Source organism: Ovis canadensis, chromosome 25 (assembly GCF_042477335.2).
Source record: "Ovis canadensis isolate MfBH-ARS-UI-01 breed Bighorn chromosome 25, ARS-UI_OviCan_v2, whole genome shotgun sequence".
In the NCBI taxonomy this organism is placed as follows: domain Eukaryota; kingdom Metazoa; phylum Chordata; class Mammalia; order Artiodactyla; family Bovidae; genus Ovis; species Ovis canadensis.
The window spans coordinates 24,054,806-24,072,654 of NC_091269.1; the positions used below are offsets into that span (position 1 = coordinate 24,054,806).

Consider the following 17,849-nt stretch of genomic DNA (forward strand, 5'->3'; position numbering starts at 1 on the left):
TGGTTAGGCACGTATTCTGTGGGTTTCTTTTTTTTTCTTCCGGTTATGTTGCCCTCTGAGATTCCAAAACTGCCCGCAGACCCACCTGTGAGAGGGTTTCCTACTGTTTGGAAACTCCTCCTCCTTCACGGCTCCCTGCCTTGGACGGGCCTCCATCCCTAATTCTTTTGTCTCTCTTTTTGTCTTCTGTATTTTGTCCTATCTCCTTTTGAAGACAATGGGCTGCCTTTCTGGGTGCCTGGTGTTCACCACCAGCATTCAGAAGTTGTTTTATGGAAGTTGCTCAGCATTCAATTGATCTTTGATGAATTTGTGGGGGAGAAAGTGGTCTCCCCACCTATTCCTCCACCATCTTGGGCTTATTCCTGTGTGTGCTTTTTCTTCTTGTCAGCTTTGAAAAACAAACTTAGGTATTCTGGGAGAGGAAAAAAATCCTCCTCATTAGCATACAGCAGATCCTCAGAGGTTGTCTCAGAGGGTCTGTGAACCTGAAACCAAGTGGGACCCTGTGGGGTTCCTGGGCGTGGAAGCATGTTTTTCTCCCCCATTTCTTATTTATAGAGAACAGACTCCAACCTCCATGACCTTCCCTGAGTTCCAAAGGGCAAATTTGAACAGTTACTAATCAGGGAAGGTAGGGGGTTGCAGAGACAAGGGAGGAGCAGTCAAGAAACAATAGTGAAGGCTTGGGGCAGGGTCCTGGTTCCACCTCAAGGGATACATAAAACATGCATTAAAAAAATCTTTAAGGTTTTTAAGAACTAAGTTCATTTCAGTTCAGTCACACAGTCTCGGTTGTATCCAACTCTTTGAGACCCCATGGACTGCAGGACACCAGGCTTCCCTGTCCATCACCAACTCCCGGAGCTTGCTCAAACTCATGTCCATTGAGTCGGTGATGCCATCCAGCCATCTCATCCTCTGTTGTCCCCTTCTCTTCCTGCCTTCAATCTTTCCCAGCATCAGGGTCTTTTCCAATAAGTCAGTTCTTCACAACAGATGGCCAAAGTATTGGAGTTTCAGCTTCAGCATCAGTCCTTCCAAAGAATATTCAGGGTTGATTTCCTTTAGGATTGACTGGTTTGATCTTGCAATCCAAGGGACTCTCAAGAGTCTTCTCTAACACTACAGTGCAAAAACATCAATTCAGCACTCAGCTTTCTTTATAGTCCAACTCTCACATCCATACATGACTACTGTAAAAACCATAGCTTTGACCAGAGGGACTTTTGTTGGCAAAGTAATGTCTCTGGTTTTTAATATTCTGTCCAGGTTGGTCATACCTTTTTCTCCAAGAACAACTAAAACCCACAATAAATATAGTTATAGAACTATATTATAGAACTTATATATTATTTAGTTATTTTATAGAATTTATTTAGTTACTTATAGAATTTAGTTATAGAACTTTAGTTATAGAACTAAAACCCCCAACAAATGGAAGATGTTAGCATTCTTCATTCCAGAGAAGATCACCTGAGTTCAGATTAAAGGAGTACAGGCCTTGCACATACCATAATCTTATCAGCAGCCCCATTCTTGAACCATTGCAACATATCCTCCTGGGTTGGGACACACAACTTTTCAGGACAGGAGCCTACTGTGGCCCCCTTTGTCTGACAAAGCAATGAAGCTATTCTTTTTTACCTTACCCAAAACTCTATCTCTGAAATTCAATTCAGCCCTGGTGCAGAGAGGCCAAGTTTTCAGCATCAAACCCACTGAACAAATCTCTTTGTTCCCAGAGGAAAGCAGTTAATAAATGAGTCTTAACTCAGTCTCTGGATTTAAAATGAAGTCAAGCTTAACTATGTCCTTTTCCAGGGAGATTTGGATTTTAAAAATTAATTATTAGCAAGACCATACATAATTCAAAGGGAAGGGTTCATAAACATGGCACTTCTAGCCACAGAGAGGAAGATATATGGCAGCCCCCACCCCAGGAACCCCATCCTTTCCATATGCATGGTTGCTGGATGCCCAGTCTGAGACTAAGGCTGTGAACAAAGACAGCTCACCCCTCCTCTTTCCTCCTCTCTTTCTTTGTAAAGTAGCTAAACTTTCTCAGTCCTCCGACTATTCAACAGACAAAGCAGATGTGTGTGTTAAGTTGCTTCAGTCATGTCCAACTCTTTGAGACCCCATGGACTGTAGCTTGCAGGCTCCTCTGTCCATGGGTTTCTCCAGGCAAGAATACTGGAGTGGGTTTCCATTTCCTCCTCTAGGAGGTCTTCCTGACCTGGGGACTGAACCCACATCTCTTACGTCTCCTCCATTGGCAGGCAGGTTCTTTACCACTAGCGCCACGTGGGAACACCCAACCTCCCCACTCCCCACTGCCCCAACAAAGCAGATAGGAACTGCAATTTTTTTTAATTAATTTTTTTTAACTGAAGGATTATTGCTTTACAGAATTTTGTTGCTTTCTGTCAAACCTCTGCATGAATCAGCCATAGATATACCATATATCCCCTCCCTCTTGAACCTCTCTCTCATCTCCCTCCCCATCCCACACTTCTAGGTTGATACAGAGCCCCTGTTTGAGGAAATGCAATGTTTGAAGACCCAAACCTGAGGGGACTGACCCATAGGTGTCGCTGTTGAGCTTTATCTTGTTTCTCTTCTTAAATGCAAGATCTCCCTTGAAGGAAGGGGGACCTTGGGCCTCTGAGGTTAAGGAAGAAATCTGTGGATGAAAAATGTCACCTGCCATATCAGCAAATAAAAGATGCTGTCACTAAGCCATTAGCATTGCAGCCTGAGAGAACTCAGCATGGAAAATGCAGGATACTGGCCCTAGAGAGTTAAGGTGCGCATGGAAGGAATGATTTCAATCAGCCCAGACTCTTGCATCTTCCCAAACGTAGAAAAGAACTACATTCATTAATTTGAGATGTCTGGTTTTCTTTAATTAACTATAATTAACAGATATTCCAACTACCTCATCTTTGTTGCAAAAATCCCTATATAACCTGGCTCCTCACTCACCTCTTTGGATCAGTCCTTCAGAGCTACCTGAGAGGCTGCCTCCCAGGCTCAAGTCCTCAGAAAGTCCACCAAATAAAGTATAATTCTCAACTTTTAGGTTGAGCCTTTTTTTTTTCCCACATTTCCTTTTTTTCAGAGAAACATTTCTGCAGAATGTTTGCTCCAGGAAGACTTCATAGGGGTCTGGTATGAGCTTGAGTTGAAGGCAGAAATGAAACTTTCTTTCTGTCTATGCTCCCTTCAGGCTTCCCATATAGGCAAAGTGGTAAAGAACCTCCCTGCCACTGCAGGAGTCTCAAGAGACGTGGGTTCAATCCTTGGATCGGAGAGATTCACTGGAGGAGGGCACAGCAACCCACTCAAACATTCTTGCCTATAGAATCCCATAGACATGACTGAAGTGACTTAGCATGCAAGCATGCTCCCTTTATTTAAAATAAGCTTGGCCCCTGAATTGCTGGACTTTCTGGCCCCTCAACCTCCACGTCGCCTGAATCCTGAGGAGTTGTTCTATTGTGGAGGCCCTTCTGACTCTGGCCAGGCTGTTCTGTCTGTGAAGCTGAATAACTCTTAATTGGTCTTTGCTACAGTAGTCTAAGTATGTACCACACACCAGCTGCTGGTCTAGGCCAATCTGTTACTGGTTTGTGATGAGGTAAGAATATAAAATGACTGGGTCACTAAGCACACTATTTAGTTCAGTTCTTTCTTTGTTAGTAATGAAACTGTGCAATTCAAGTTGGAACTTGAACCCATCAGCCAGCACTCAAACCCAACCAAAACCGAAACTGGGACTTGGACTCACTGTCTTTTAGATGAGATCATACACCTAGGTTTCCCAGGTTGTGCAGTGGTAAAGAATATGCCTGCCAATGCAGGAGATGCAGGTTCGATCCCTGGGTCAGGGAAGATGCCCTGGAAGAGGAAATGGCAACTCACTCCAGTATTCTTGCCTGAAGAATCCCATGGACAGAGGAGCCTGGTGGGCTACAGAACATGGGGTTGCAAAGAGTCAGATACTACTGACCAACTAAGCCTGTGCACACATACACACACACCTGGTCTCAGGACTAAATGAAGCTCAGTTCTTAATGTCTCATTGCAGAAAGAATTCAATGACAAAGTGAGAGGTAAGAAGGAGATTTATTTAGAGGGGAACACACTCCACAGTCAGAGTGTGAGCCATCTCAGAAGGTGAGAGCAGCCCCCAAGTATGGTTTGGTTAGTCTTTACGTGCTCGGTAAGTTCATAGGCTAATGAGTAGGAGGATTGTTTCAACTATTTCAGGGAAGGGGTGGAAAATTTCAGCAGCTGGGCCACCCACTTTTTGGCCTTTGACGGTTAGCCTCAGAACTATTGGTGCCTATGGATGTGTTATTTAGATGCTAATAAATTCCCATGAGTGTGGAACTAGGCTCAAGGTCTAGTGGAAGTCGAATCTCCTGCCATCTTGGACCCTGTTGGTCCTAAACAGTTTTTGTCATGTCCTACAGTTATGTCATTCTTTTAAAGGTTGTACCCTGCCCTCTTCCCTCCTGTTTCAGTAAAATTCCCTTGATGAAGGAGGCAGTGTGTGGACTTCCCTTCCAACACAGCTCTTTTTGGTCACAGGTTGGCTCTTGAGTAGGTCAGTCATTTCAGTTCAGTCACTCAGTCATGTCAGACTCTTTGTGACCCCATGGACTGCAACACACCAGGCTTCCCTGTCTATCACCAACTCCTAGAGCTTGCTCAAACTCATGTCCATTGAGTCGGTGATGCCATCCAGCCATCTCATCCTCTGTTGTCCCCTTCTCTTCCTGCCTTCAATCTTTCCCAGCATCAGGGTCTTTTCCAATAAGTCAATTCTTCACAACAGGTGGCCAAAGTATTGGAGTTTCATCTTCAGCATCAGTCCTTCCAATGAATATTCAGGATTGATTTCCTTTAGGATTGACAGGTTTGATCTCCTTGCAGTCCAAGGGACTCTCAAGACTCTTCTACAATACCACAGTTCAAAAGCATCAATTCTTTGGTACTCAGCTTTCTTTATAGTCCAACTCTCACATCCATACATGACCACTGTAAAAACCATAGCTTTGACTAGATGGACCTTTGTCAGCAAGGTGATGTCTCTGCTTTCTAATGTGCTGTCTAGGTCGGTCATAGCTTTTCTTCCTAGCAAGCATCTTCATTTCATGGTTGCAGTCACCATCTGCAGTGATTTTGGAGCCCAGAAAAATAAAGTCTCTCACTGTTTCCCCATCTATTTGCCATGAAGTGATGGGACCAGATGCCATGATCTTCATTTTCTGAATGTTGAGCTTTAAGCCAACTTTTTCACTATCCTCTTTCACTTTCATCAAGAGGCTCTTTAGTTCTTTGCTTTCTGCCATAAGGGTGGTGTCATCTGCATATCTGAGGTTATTGATATTTCTCCCAGCAATCTTGATCCCAGCTTGTGTTTCATCCAGCCCAGCATTTCACATAATGTACTCTACACATAAGTTAAATAAGCAGGGAGACAACATACAGCCTTGACGTACTCCTTTCCCAATTCGGAACAAGTCCGTTGTTCCATGTCCAGTTCTAACTGTTGCCTCTTGACCTGCATACAGATTTCTCAGGAGGCAGGTAAGGTGGTCTGGTATTCCCATTTCTTTAAGAATTTCCCACAGTTTGTTGTGATCCACACAGTCAAAGGCTTTGGCATAGTCAATAAAGCAGAAACAGATGTTTTTATGGAACTCTCTTGCTTTTTTGATGATCCAATGGATGTTGGTAATTTGATTTCTGGTTCCTCTGCCTTTTCTAAATCCAGCTTGAACATCTGGAAGTTCACAGTTCACATACTGCTGAAGACTGGCTTGGAGAATTTTGAGGATTACTTTGCTAGGGTGTGAGATGAGTGCAATTGTGCAGTAGAGTGAACATTCTTTAGTGTTGGAAAGAAAACTGACCTTTTCCAGTCTTGTGGCCACTGCTGAGTTATCCAAATTTGCTGGCAGATTGAGTGAAGCACTTTTACAGCATCATCTTTTAGGACTTGAAATAACTCAACTGGAATTCCATCACCTTCACTAGCTATGTTCGTAGTGATGCTTCCTAAGGCACGCTTAACTTCACGTTCCAGGATATCTGGCTCTAGATGTGTGATCACACCATCGTGGTTATCTGGGTCATGAATATCTTTTTTGTACAGTTCTTCTGTGTATTCCTGCCACTTCTTCTTAATATCTTCTGCTTCTCTTAGGTTCAATACAAGAATACACAGAAGAACTATATAAAAATACACAAGAGTAAACTGAAGAATTGTACAAAAAAGATCTTGAATAGGTAGTTCTGCCTAAGTCCAGGATTGATATGTCCTCTTCTGGGCTACTCCCACAGCTCCTCCATGCCTACCTCATCTCTTCCTTGTAAGGAGCAGAATTTATCACCCCAAAATGTGTCTCATTGGCATGAAGATTAATTTAGGCTGGTTACTTTTAAGAAGTAGAGGTCTCAGGAAGTCCTGTTACCTCTCTCTTAGCTGCCTAAAGAATTTAGATAAAGGACCAGTTCCCAGAATAGAGCTATCACCAGAGGATATGGTCTGGGTGTGGTGTGGAAACTCAGTTTAGAGATCAGAGTCCGCTCTGTGACCCAGCAAACATTTGTTTACCAAACATTTACTTTTCCTCTTCATGTGAATTGCCTTCCTCTCCTTTCAAATCCCAAACCATTGCTATCTCATCTTTAGCTGAAGGTGGTGTCAACTACAAATTGGCATTTACCAAGAGCATTGCCAATGACTGAACAACAAAGCATTTTGCCATGTGTCTCTACAGAGATTGAACACCAAGCTGCTATAGCTGCTGACCTGCAACAACTCCTGAGGAGTTCGGGGTGGAGTGAGGAACTCTGTGCTCCAGGGAATCTGGTGGGTCAGGTCTTTGGATCAGTTCAGTTCAGTTCAGTCACTCAGTCATGTCCGACTCTTTGCGACCCCATGAATCGCAGCACGCCAGGCCTCCCTGTCCATCACCAACTTCTGGAGTTCATTCAGACTCATGTCCATCGAGTCGGTGATACCATCCAGCCATCTCATCCTCTGTCATCCCCTTCTCCTCCTGCCCCCAATCCCTCCCAGCATCAGAGTCTTTTCCAATGAGTCAACTCTTTGCATGAGGTGGCCAAAGTACTGGAGTTTCAGCTTTAGCATCATTCCTTCCAAAGAAATCCCAGGACTGATCTCCTTCAGAATGGACTGGTTGGACCTCCTTGCAGTCCAAGGGACTCTCAGGAGTCTTCTCCAACACCACAGTTCAAAAGCATCAATTCTTCGGCACTCAGCCTTCTTCACAGTCCAAATCTCACATCCATACATGACCATGGGAGAAACCATAGCCTTGACTAGACGGACCTTAGTCGGCAAAGTAATGTCTCTGCTTTTGAATATCCTATCTAGGTTTGTCTTAACTTTTCTTCCAAGGAGTAAGCATCTTTTAATTGCATGGCTGCAGTCACCACCTGCAGTGATTTTGGAGCCCCCCAAAATAAAGTCTGACACTGTTTCCACTGTTTCCCCATCTATTTGCCATGAAGTGATGGGACCAGATGCCATGATCTTCGTTTTCTGAATGTTGAGCTTTAAGTCAAGTTTTTCACTCTCCTCTTTCACTTTCATCAAGAGGCTTTTGAGTTCCTCTTCACTGTCTGCCATAAGGGTGGTGTCATCTGCATATCTGAGGTGATTGGTATTTCTCCCAGCAATCTTGATTCCAGCTTGTGTTTCTTCCAGTCCAGCGTTTCTCATGATGTACTCTGCATAGAAGTTAAATAAGGAGGGTGACAATATACAGCCTCGATGTACTTCTTTTCCTATTTAGAACCAGTCTGTTGTTCCATGTCCAGTTCTAACTGTTGCTTCCTGACCTGCATACAGATTTCTCAAGGCAGGTCAGGTGGTCTGGTATTCCCATCTCTCTCAGAATTTTCCACAGTTTATTGTGATCCACACAGTCAAAGGCTTTGGCATAGTTAATAAAGCAGAAATAGTTGTTTTTCTGGAACTCTCTTGCTTTTTCCATGATCCAGTGGATGTTGGCAATTTGATCTCTGGTTCCTCTGCTTTTTCTAAAACCAGCTTGAACATCAGGAAGTTCACGGTTCACATATTGTTGAAGCCTGGCTTGGAGAATTTTGAGCATTACTTTGCTAGCATGTGAGAGATGAGTGCAACTGTGCAGTAGTTTGAGCATTCTTTGGCATTGCCTTTCTTTGGGATTGGAATGAAAACTGACCTTTTCTAGTCCTGTGGCCACTGCAGAGTTTTCCCAATTTGCAGCACTTTCACAGCATCATCTTTCAGGATTTGAAATAGCTCCATTGGAATTCCATCACCTCCACTAGCTTTGTTTGTAGTGATGTTTTCTAAGGCCCACTTGACTTCTCATTGCAAGATGTCTGGCTCTAGATGAGTGTTCACACCATCGTGGTTATCCGGGTCATGAAGATCTTTTTTGTACAGTTCTTCTGTGTATTCTTGCCACCTCTTCTTAATATCTTCAGCTTCTGTTAGGTCCAGACCATTTCTGTCCTTTATCGTGCCCATCTTTGCATGAAATGTTCCCTTGGTATCTCTAATTTTCTTGAAGAGATCTCTAGTCTTTCCCATTCTGTTCTTTTTCTCTATTTCTTTGCATTGATCGCTGAAGGAAGCTTTCTTATCTCTTCTTGCTATTCTTTGGAACTCTGCATTCAGATGCTTATATCTTTCCTTTTCTCCTTTGCTTTTCACCTCTCTTCTTTTCACAGCTATTATTAAGGCCTCCCCAGACAGCCATTTTGCTTTTTTTGCATTTCTTTTCCATTTGGATGCTTTTAGGAACAGACTTTATGATCTCAATCCTTGCATCTCCTCATATCTAGAGAAACACTAAATCCCTTCGTGGTGATGTCAGATCCTCATGACCCACAAAAACCTTTTGTAAAATGAGTGCTTCATGGTATTGACTCCCCCTTCACCAAAACCTTATATATTGACCTTTCCCCACTGCCTCTTTGGAGCAGTCTCTCAGAGCTATCCCTGGGCTGCAGTCCTCACTTTGCCCCAAATAAAACTTAACTCACAGCTTTCAAGTTGTACCTCTTATTTAGTCGAGAGTGGTGTTTGAGGTTGAGGGCTTGGGCCATTTTGGTGAGTTGTTTTGTTCTCCTGGGTTTCTCCCATGCATGCGTGAGGGCCAAATCACTTCAGTTGTGGCCAACTTTGTGACCCTATGGACCATAGCCCACCAGGCTGTCAATGGGATTCTCCAGGCAAGAATACTGGAGTGGGTTGCCATTTCCTCTTCCAGGGGATCTTCCCGACCCTGGGATCAAACCTGAATCTTTTGTGCCTCCTGCATTGGCAGGTGGATCCTTTACCCCTAACACCAACTGGGAAGCCCATGCATATATGTTATTAAAGTTCTTGCTTGATTTTCTCCTATTAATCTATCACAAGCTAGTTAATTCTTAGACCAGCCAGGAGAACCTAGAAGGGTAGAAGAAAATTTCACCCTTCCTGACACCCTCCACCCACCCTATTGAAACCATGCAACTCATTTTGGGACTTGAACCCACAGTCTTTTAACTGAGATCACACCTGGTTTCAGGACTTAATGAAGCTTGGGTAATTTATGTCTCTTCACAGAAAGAATTCAGTGAGAGATCAAGTGATAGGTAAGAAATGGATTTATTTAGAGAGAAACACTCTACAGAGAGAGTGTGGACAATCTTAGAAGGTGAGAGTGGCCCAGGGTAGGGGGTTGTCAGTTTTTATAGGGATGGTTAATTTCTTAGGCTAATCAGTAGGAGAGAGATATTCCAGCTATTTTGGGAAATGTTTGGAGATTTCTAGGAATTGGACCACTGCCCACTTTTTGACCTTTATTGTCAGCCTTGTAACTGTCATGGCACTTGGGAATGTGTCATTTAGCTTGCTGATGTGTTACATCAAGTGTATACTGAGGCTCAAGGTCTAGTGGAAGTTGACTCATCTGCCATCTTGGACCTATTTGGTTCTAATCAGTTTATATGTGTCCTCCGGCTGTGTCATTCTTTTAAAGCGTGTGCCCTGCCCCTTTCCTCCTGCTTCACTACCAGTGTCAAAACACCAGCAAACTCTATTGTAATCATCTATTTTCCCAAGTTGTTTACAAGTGTTTCTTATGTATCTGGGACTTGACACATAACACATGCTTAGGAAATACCTGTTGAAAGAGTCAATAAATGACTTGTCACTATTTTCAATACTAAGCGTTTCTTTTGTGTTTCCCTAGTGGCTCAGTGGTAAAGAATCTGCCTACAATGCAGGAAACGGGGGTTTGATCCCTGGGTCAGGAAAATGCCCTAGAGAAGGAAATGGCAACCCACTCCAGCATTCTTGCTTAGAGAATTTCATGGACAGAGGATACTGGTGGGCTACAGTACATGAGGTCACAAAGAGACAGACATGATTGAGTGGCTAAAAACAACAACAACACCTCGGTGAGAACTTTTTCTTTTATCTTTTTGGCTGCACCGGGAAGCTTGTGGGGCCTTACTTTCCTGACCAGGGATTGAAACAGGGCCCTCAACAGTGAAAGCATGGAATCCTAATCCTTGGGCCACCAGGGAATTCCCTGGTGAGAATTTTTAATTAAATTTTTCTGCAGTTTTGCATATTGTACCATCTTCCTGTTATTTTAAGCCTTAACTAGGATTTCAGAAATAGAATAGATTTAGCCCTTCAAATAAATTTCCCCTTTCCACAAATACCACACAGGAACTGGAAATAGTGAAATCATGTTTACCTGAACCCCCTATGATTACCATCAGCTTAAGCTGTAAATATGGTAGAGCATGTAGGGAGGGTGGGAAGCTTAAATCTCACACCCAGGTTCCTGGCCCTGTCTCTGCCTGTCTCTACTCGGAAATCTTGGGGTCTTGGTTATGCCTCCTCTCCATGTAGTGACTCTCACTTGGGCCATAGAGGCGGGACAGTGACTCAGAGACTTATCCTCTGCTAGTGCTCCCAGGATGCTCCTTGTTTCTTGCTGAAGCCTGGGCTTCCTTAAACAAACATCTGGAACTTTGGGAGCCATGAGACAGAGGGATGTAAGTGGAACCTGCCTGAAGTGCCCATTTAAATAGCATGTTTGTCTTGTACTTTGCTTCTTTCGCTCATAATAAGCCTTCCTTCTGATAAACAATAGGTCACCTAGACCCCTAAGTTTGAGAATAATAATATACCCTCTACCCACAGTGCCTCTCCACCAAAAATACAATGGGTGACAGAAATAGAAAACACCTCCAGAGAAAAGAAATGGATATGAGGAAGAGCTGGTTAACAAAATTCCTGAGCCTCTGTCTTCCAGCACAAACCTATTTGCTCATTTCTTTCTCCACACCATGTACATTCATCCTGATATACTGTGTGTGTGTGTGTGTGTCCATGAGAATGCACAAATCATTTAAGTAATATTAATATTCCAGGTGCAGTTATAAACTCTTTTTTACACTTAACTAATCCCTAACTCTGACACCTACACATTTTTGGCTTTCCCAAGCAGCAAGTGGGATCTTAGTTCCCAGACCAGGGATTGAACCCAGGCCCCCTGCACTGGAAGCAGTCTTAACCACTGGACCACCAGGAAGTCCCAGCAGTTACACATTTGAAACTAAAACACCCAGAAGAAATCCTGAGCTGAGCCCCCTAGTAAGATAGGGGCTGCCTGGATAGTATTTGACTCATTATTACAAAGACTAAAATGACAAACTTAATTTTCTACTCTGGTTTAGGGAGAAAACTAGCTTTCCTTTGGAATCAGCCTTCTAGCCAGATTGGCAGCCTTTGAATTGGCAGAGGAGGCTTTCATTAGCAACAATTATACAAATCTGACAGGTACAAAATGTTTTTTAAAAGGTAATAAAGTACTTTCATTTTCATTATCTTTTTGTATCCTTCAAAACTATACACACTTTAGTCATTTTAAGGATGAGGTATTTGAGACTCAGAGGTTTTAGGTGTTTTGCCCCAAATCACATAGACAGTAAATGGCAAATCAGGACTCCATGCCCCATATTCTGACCCCTGTTCTGGTATCTTCCCTTGTGCCTTCTGTGGGTGAGGAGGGGCAAATACATATTTATGACATTGTGCTCAGCTGCTTCAGTCATGTCTGACTCTTTGCAACCCTGTGGACTATAGCCCACCAGGCTCCTCTGTCCATGGGATTTTCCTGGCAAGAATACTGGACTGGGTTGCCATTTCCTTCTCCAGGGTATCTTCCCAACCTAGGGATCAAACCTGAGTTTTCTGCACCTCTTGGGACCTGTTCATTAGCAGGTGGATTCTTTACCATTGACCCACCTGGGAATCCTATTATCACCACTGTTTCTGCTCTTCCCCAGTCAGTCCAGGTTGGATTGAGAGAAAATCTGCAAAGGCAGGGGCTGTTACATCACACTAGGTAGGGTCCTAGTGCTCCTACATGCTCCTCCCAGGCCCTAATCAGCTCTCTAGGTCTAGGTTATGAAACCTAGCAGGACCCACTTGGACCCCAGGCACAGATGCCTTTCCGTGTCCCATTTCTTGATTGTAGGGAACAGACTCCAGCCACTATGACCTTACCTGCATTCTAAAGGGCAGATTCAAACAGTTATTGATCAGGGAAGGAAGGGGATGCAGAGACAAGGGAGAAGCAGCCAAGAAACAATAGTGCAGCCGTGGAGCAGGGTCCTGGCTCCACCTCAAGGGATAGACATAACAATATCTTTGGGCGCTTCTGCGGAACTGAACCCAACAAATGGAAAATATTAGCTGTTTCTTCATTCTAGATGAAAGAAAACAGAGAAGCTCAATAGAAGACCACCTGAGGCCAGATTAAAGTAGTGCAGGCCCTGCATACACCCTGATCCTTATCAGCAACTCTGCCTTTGAACCATTACTATAAAACTCCTCATCAAGCTCCCCTGGGTTGAGGCGCATGGATTGGAGGGGCATGAGCCTGCTGTGTCCCTGTTTGTCCCTGGCAAAGCAATGTGGCTAAGTCACTTCAGTCATGTCCGACTCTGTGTGACCCTATGGACTATAGCCCACCGGGCTCCTCTGTTGGTGGGATTCTCCAGGCAAGAATACTGGAGTGGGCTGCCGTGCCCTCCTCCAAGGGATCTTCCCCATCCAGGGATTGAACCTGTGTCTCTTAAGTCTCTTGCATTGGCAGGTGGGTTCTTTACCACTAACCCCACCTGGGAAGTCATAAAGCTATTCTTTTCCACTTCACCCACAACTCTGAGATTTGATTCAGCACAGGCTGAGTTTTCAGAATCATTCTGAGCACCTGGACTAGGTAAGGCCAAGTTCATGGGAGCTCTTTCTGTAGAGCTGTCCTTCTTTTCCAACACACAAGTAATAAAATGTGACAATCAGCTTCTTCCTTCTGTGATTTGCCTCTAGGATACAAGATGAGTGATGGGTTTGGATAAGGATGAGGGTGGTGGCCGTGGAGACATCATCACACTGAAAGAAACTTGTACTTTCATTTATTTCTATTTTTTTAATATAAATTTATTTATTTCAATTGGAGGTTAATTACTTTACAATATTGTATTGGTTTTGCCATACATCAACATGGTTAGGACTCCACGCTTCCACCGCAGGGGGCACAGATTTGATCCCCAGTGGGGGAACCTGCATGTAGTGTGATTTGACTGCCCCCTCCAAAAAAAAAAAAATCGCTGTAAATTTAGGTGCTTCTCCAAAAAATTATTTTAAAAATTTATTAAATTGATCAACCATTGTATTTTCTTTAAAAGAAATAAACTGTTTCTAAAATGTTTAAAATAGAAAAAAAATCATAAAAAGAGTCCCTTCTTATCAAAGCAATTCCTCTAGGTCTTGAGATTATGAGCATCTTGACACGTGCTTTTTAGTAAATTTTCACCTAGGCAACTATGAAGCTGTACTTTTTTCCCAAATCAAAAATGAACACAATTGGGTTTTGTTTCCTTAAAAAAGGCTGGTAGGCCTTACAGTAAGATGGAAAACTCCGGGTTAGACCAGAACACAATCCGTTTCCGTCTCTGGGATCACCTCTGCGTGATTGATCGTGCCTGTGCAGCAGGAGGTTTGGGGAAGACTTGGCACTTTGCGGAGAGGCAGGCTTAGGTAGACAGCCCCACCGGGCTCCAAGCACAGCTCACCCTCCTAGTGTGGGTGATGGGCTTCATGGAGAAGGCAGCAGCCTTGTCTGGAAATACATGTATCATCTGCAACCAGCCTGCTGGGAAGCAAAACTGGTGAGGGGGCCTGGGCCTTGTGATAGCTTCAATCAATTCTTTTCACCCTCAATAATACCATGAGATGACGTTTTTATTACTGCTTATAGAGGTGAAAATCTTTTTTCTAAACCTCTAAAGGTCACCCCAGCGTGCTCTGGATGTGCCCAGCTGATGTAAATAACTTCACTTCCAGCAGTAAAGAATCCCACGGGCCTACTGAGTATGTGTGGCTTCAGATTACCCCAAGAAGGTTCAGTTGATTCAGGTGCAGCAAGTGAACCCGGACATCCACATATAACAAACACTGGCTTTCTGGGATTTTAATGTTTATTTTTCCAAAGGAAAAAAAAGGCACCTTTTTTAAAAAAATTTATTTTTAATATAAATTTATTTATTTTAATTGGAGGTTAATTACTTTACAAATTTGTATTGCTTTTGCCATACATCAACATGAATCCACCACAGGTGTACACGTGTTCCCCATCCTGAACCCCCATCCCGCCTCCCTCCCCATCCCATTCCTCTGGGTCGTCCCAGTGCACCAGCCCCAAGCATCCAATATCATGCTTCAAACCTGGACTGGCAATTCATTTCATATATGATATTATACATGTTTCAACACCATTCTCCCCAATCATCCCATCCTCTCCCTCTCCCACAGAGTCCAAAAGACTGTTCTATACATCTGTGTCTCTTTTGCTGTCTCACATACAGGGTTATGGCTGCTTCCCTGGTGGCTCAGAGGATAAAGCGTCTGCCTGCAATGCAGGAGACCCAGGTTCGATTCCTGGGTTGGGAAGATCCCCTGGAGAAGAAAATGGCAACCCACGCCAGTATTCTTGCCTGGAGAATCCCATGGACAGAGGAGCCTGAGTGGGCTACAGTCCATGGGGTCGCAAAGAGTCGGACATGACTGAGTGACTTCACTTCACTTCCATACAGGGTTATCGTTACCATCTTTCTACATCCATATATATGCATTAGTATACTATATTGGTGTTTTTCTTTCTGACTTACTTCACTCTGTATAATAGGCTCCAGTTTCATCCACCTCATTAGAACTGATTCAAATGTATTCTTTCTAATGGCTGAGTAATACTCCATTGTGTATATGTACCACAGCTTTCTTATTCTTTCTGCTGATGGACATCTAGGTTGCTTCCATGTCCTGGCTATTATAAACAGTGCTGCGATGAACATTGGGGGTACACATGTCTCTTTCAATTCTGGTTTCCTCTGTGTGTATGCCCAGCAGTGGGACTGCTGGGTCATAAGGCAGTTCTATTTCCAGTTTTTTAAGGAATCTTCACACTGTTCTCCATAGTGGCGGTACTAGTTTGCATTCCCACCAACAGTGTAAGAGGGTTCCCTTTTCTCCACACCCTCTCCAGCATTTATTGCTTGTAGGCTTTTGGATCACAGCCATTCGGACTGGCATGAAGTGGTACCTCATTGTGATTTTGATTTGCATTTCTCTTATAATGAGTAATGTTGAGCATCTTTTCATGTGTTTGTTAGCCATCTCTATGTCTTCTTTGGAGAAATGTCTGTTTAGTTCTTTGGCCCAGTTTTTGATTGGGTCATTTATTTTTCTGCAATTGAGCTGCAGGAGTTGCTTGTATATTTTTGAGATTAGTTGTTTGTCAGTTGCTTCATTTGCTATTATTTTCTCCCATTCAGAAGGCTCTCTTTTCACCTTGCTTATAGTTTCCTTTGTCGTGCAGAAGCTTTTAAGTTTAATTGGGTCCCATTTGTTTATTTTTGCTTTTATTTCCAATATTCTGGGAGGTGGGTCATAGAGGATCCTGCTGTGATGTATGTCGGAGAGTGTTTTGCCTATGTTCTCCTCTAGGAGTTTTATAGTTTCTGGTCTTAAGTTTAGATCTTTAATCCATTTTGACTTTGTTTTTGTATATGGTGTTAGAAAGTGTTCTAGTTTCATTCTTTTACAAACGGATGACCAGTTTTCTCAGCACAACTTGTTAAAGAGATTGTCTTTTCTCCATTGTATATTCTTGTCTCCTTTGTCAAAGATAAGGTGTCCATAGGTGCATGGATTTATCTCTGGGCTTTCTATTTTGTTCCATTGATCTATATTTCTGTCTTTGTGCCAGTACCATACTGTCTTGATGACTGTGGCTTTGTAGTATAGCCTGAGGTCAGGTAGATTGATTTTTCCAGTTCCATTCTTCTTTCTCAAGATTGTTTTGGCTATTTGAGGGTCTTTGTATTTCCATACAAGTTGTGAAATTATTTGTTCTAGCTCTGTGAAAAATACCATTGGTAGCTTGATAGGGATTGCATTGAATCTATAGATTGCTTTGGGTAGTATACTCATTTTCACTATATTGATTCTTCCAATCCATGAACATGGTATATTTCTCCATTAGTGTCTTCTTTGATTTCTTTCACCAGTTTCACCAGTTTCTTTTATAGTTTTCTATATATAGGTCTTTTGTTTCTTTAGGTACATACATTCCTAAGTATTTTATTCTTTTCATTGCAATGGTGAATGGAATTGTTTCCTTAATTTCTCTATTTTCTATTACTAGTTAGGAATGCAAGGGATCTCTGTGTGTTGATTTTATGTCCTGCAACTTTACTATATTCATTGATTAGCTCTAGTAATTTTCTGGTGGAGTCTTTAGGGTTTTCTATGTAGAGGATCATGTCATCTGCAAACAGTGAGGGTTTTACTTCTTCTTTTCCAACTTGGATTCTTTTTATTTCTTTTTCAGCTCTGATTGCTGTGGCCAAAACTTCCAAAACTATGTTGAATAGTAGTGGTGAGAGTGGGCACCCTTGTCTTGTTCCTGACTTTAGGGGAAATGCTTTCCATTTTTCACCATTGAGGATAATGTTTGCTGTGGGTTTGTCATATATAGCTTTTATTATGTTGAGGTATGTTCCTTCTACTCCTGCTTTCTGGAGGGTTTTTATCATAAATGGATGGTGAATTTTGTCAAAGGCTTTCTCTGCTTCTATTGAGACAATCATATTGCTTTTATTTTTCAATTTGTTAATGCGGTGTATTACATTGATTGATTTGTGGATATTGAAGAATCCTTGCATCCCTGGGATAAAGCCCACTTGGTCATGGTGTATGATCTTTTTAATGTGTTGTTGGATTCTGATTGCTAGAATTTTGTTAAGGATTTTGCATCTATGTTCATCAGTGATATTGGCCCGTAGTTTTCTTTTTTCTTTTTGAGGCATCTTTGTCAGATTTTGGTATTATGATGATGTTGGCCTCATAGAATGAGTTTGGAAGTTTACCTTCCTCTGCAATTTTCTGGAAGAGTTTGAGTAGGATAGGTGTTAGCTTTTCTCTAAATTTTTGGTAGAATTCAGCTGTGAAGCCGTCTGGACCTGGGCTTTTGTTTGCTGGAAGATTTCTGATTACAGTTTCAATTTCCGTGCTTGTGATGGGTCTGTTAAGATTTTCTATTTCTTCCTGGTTCAGTTTTGAAAAGTCGTACTGTTCAAAGAATTTGTCCGTTTCTTCCACGTTGTCCATTTTATTGGCATATAGTTGCTGATAGTAGTCTCTCATGATCCTTTGTATTTCTGTGTTGTCTGTTGTGATCTCTGCA

General features: G+C 42.6%; 1 non-coding gene across 1 annotated transcript; it reads left to right on the top strand.

The window, feature by feature from the left end:
• The first annotated feature begins 14,983 nt into the window (after window positions 1-14,983).
• TRNAC-GCA (transfer RNA cysteine (anticodon GCA)) lies at window positions 14,984-15,055 on the top strand. Its single transcript has one exon. It is a non-coding gene; the product is annotated as a tRNA-Cys (tRNA).
• The last annotated feature ends 2,794 nt before the right edge of the window (window positions 15,056-17,849 follow it).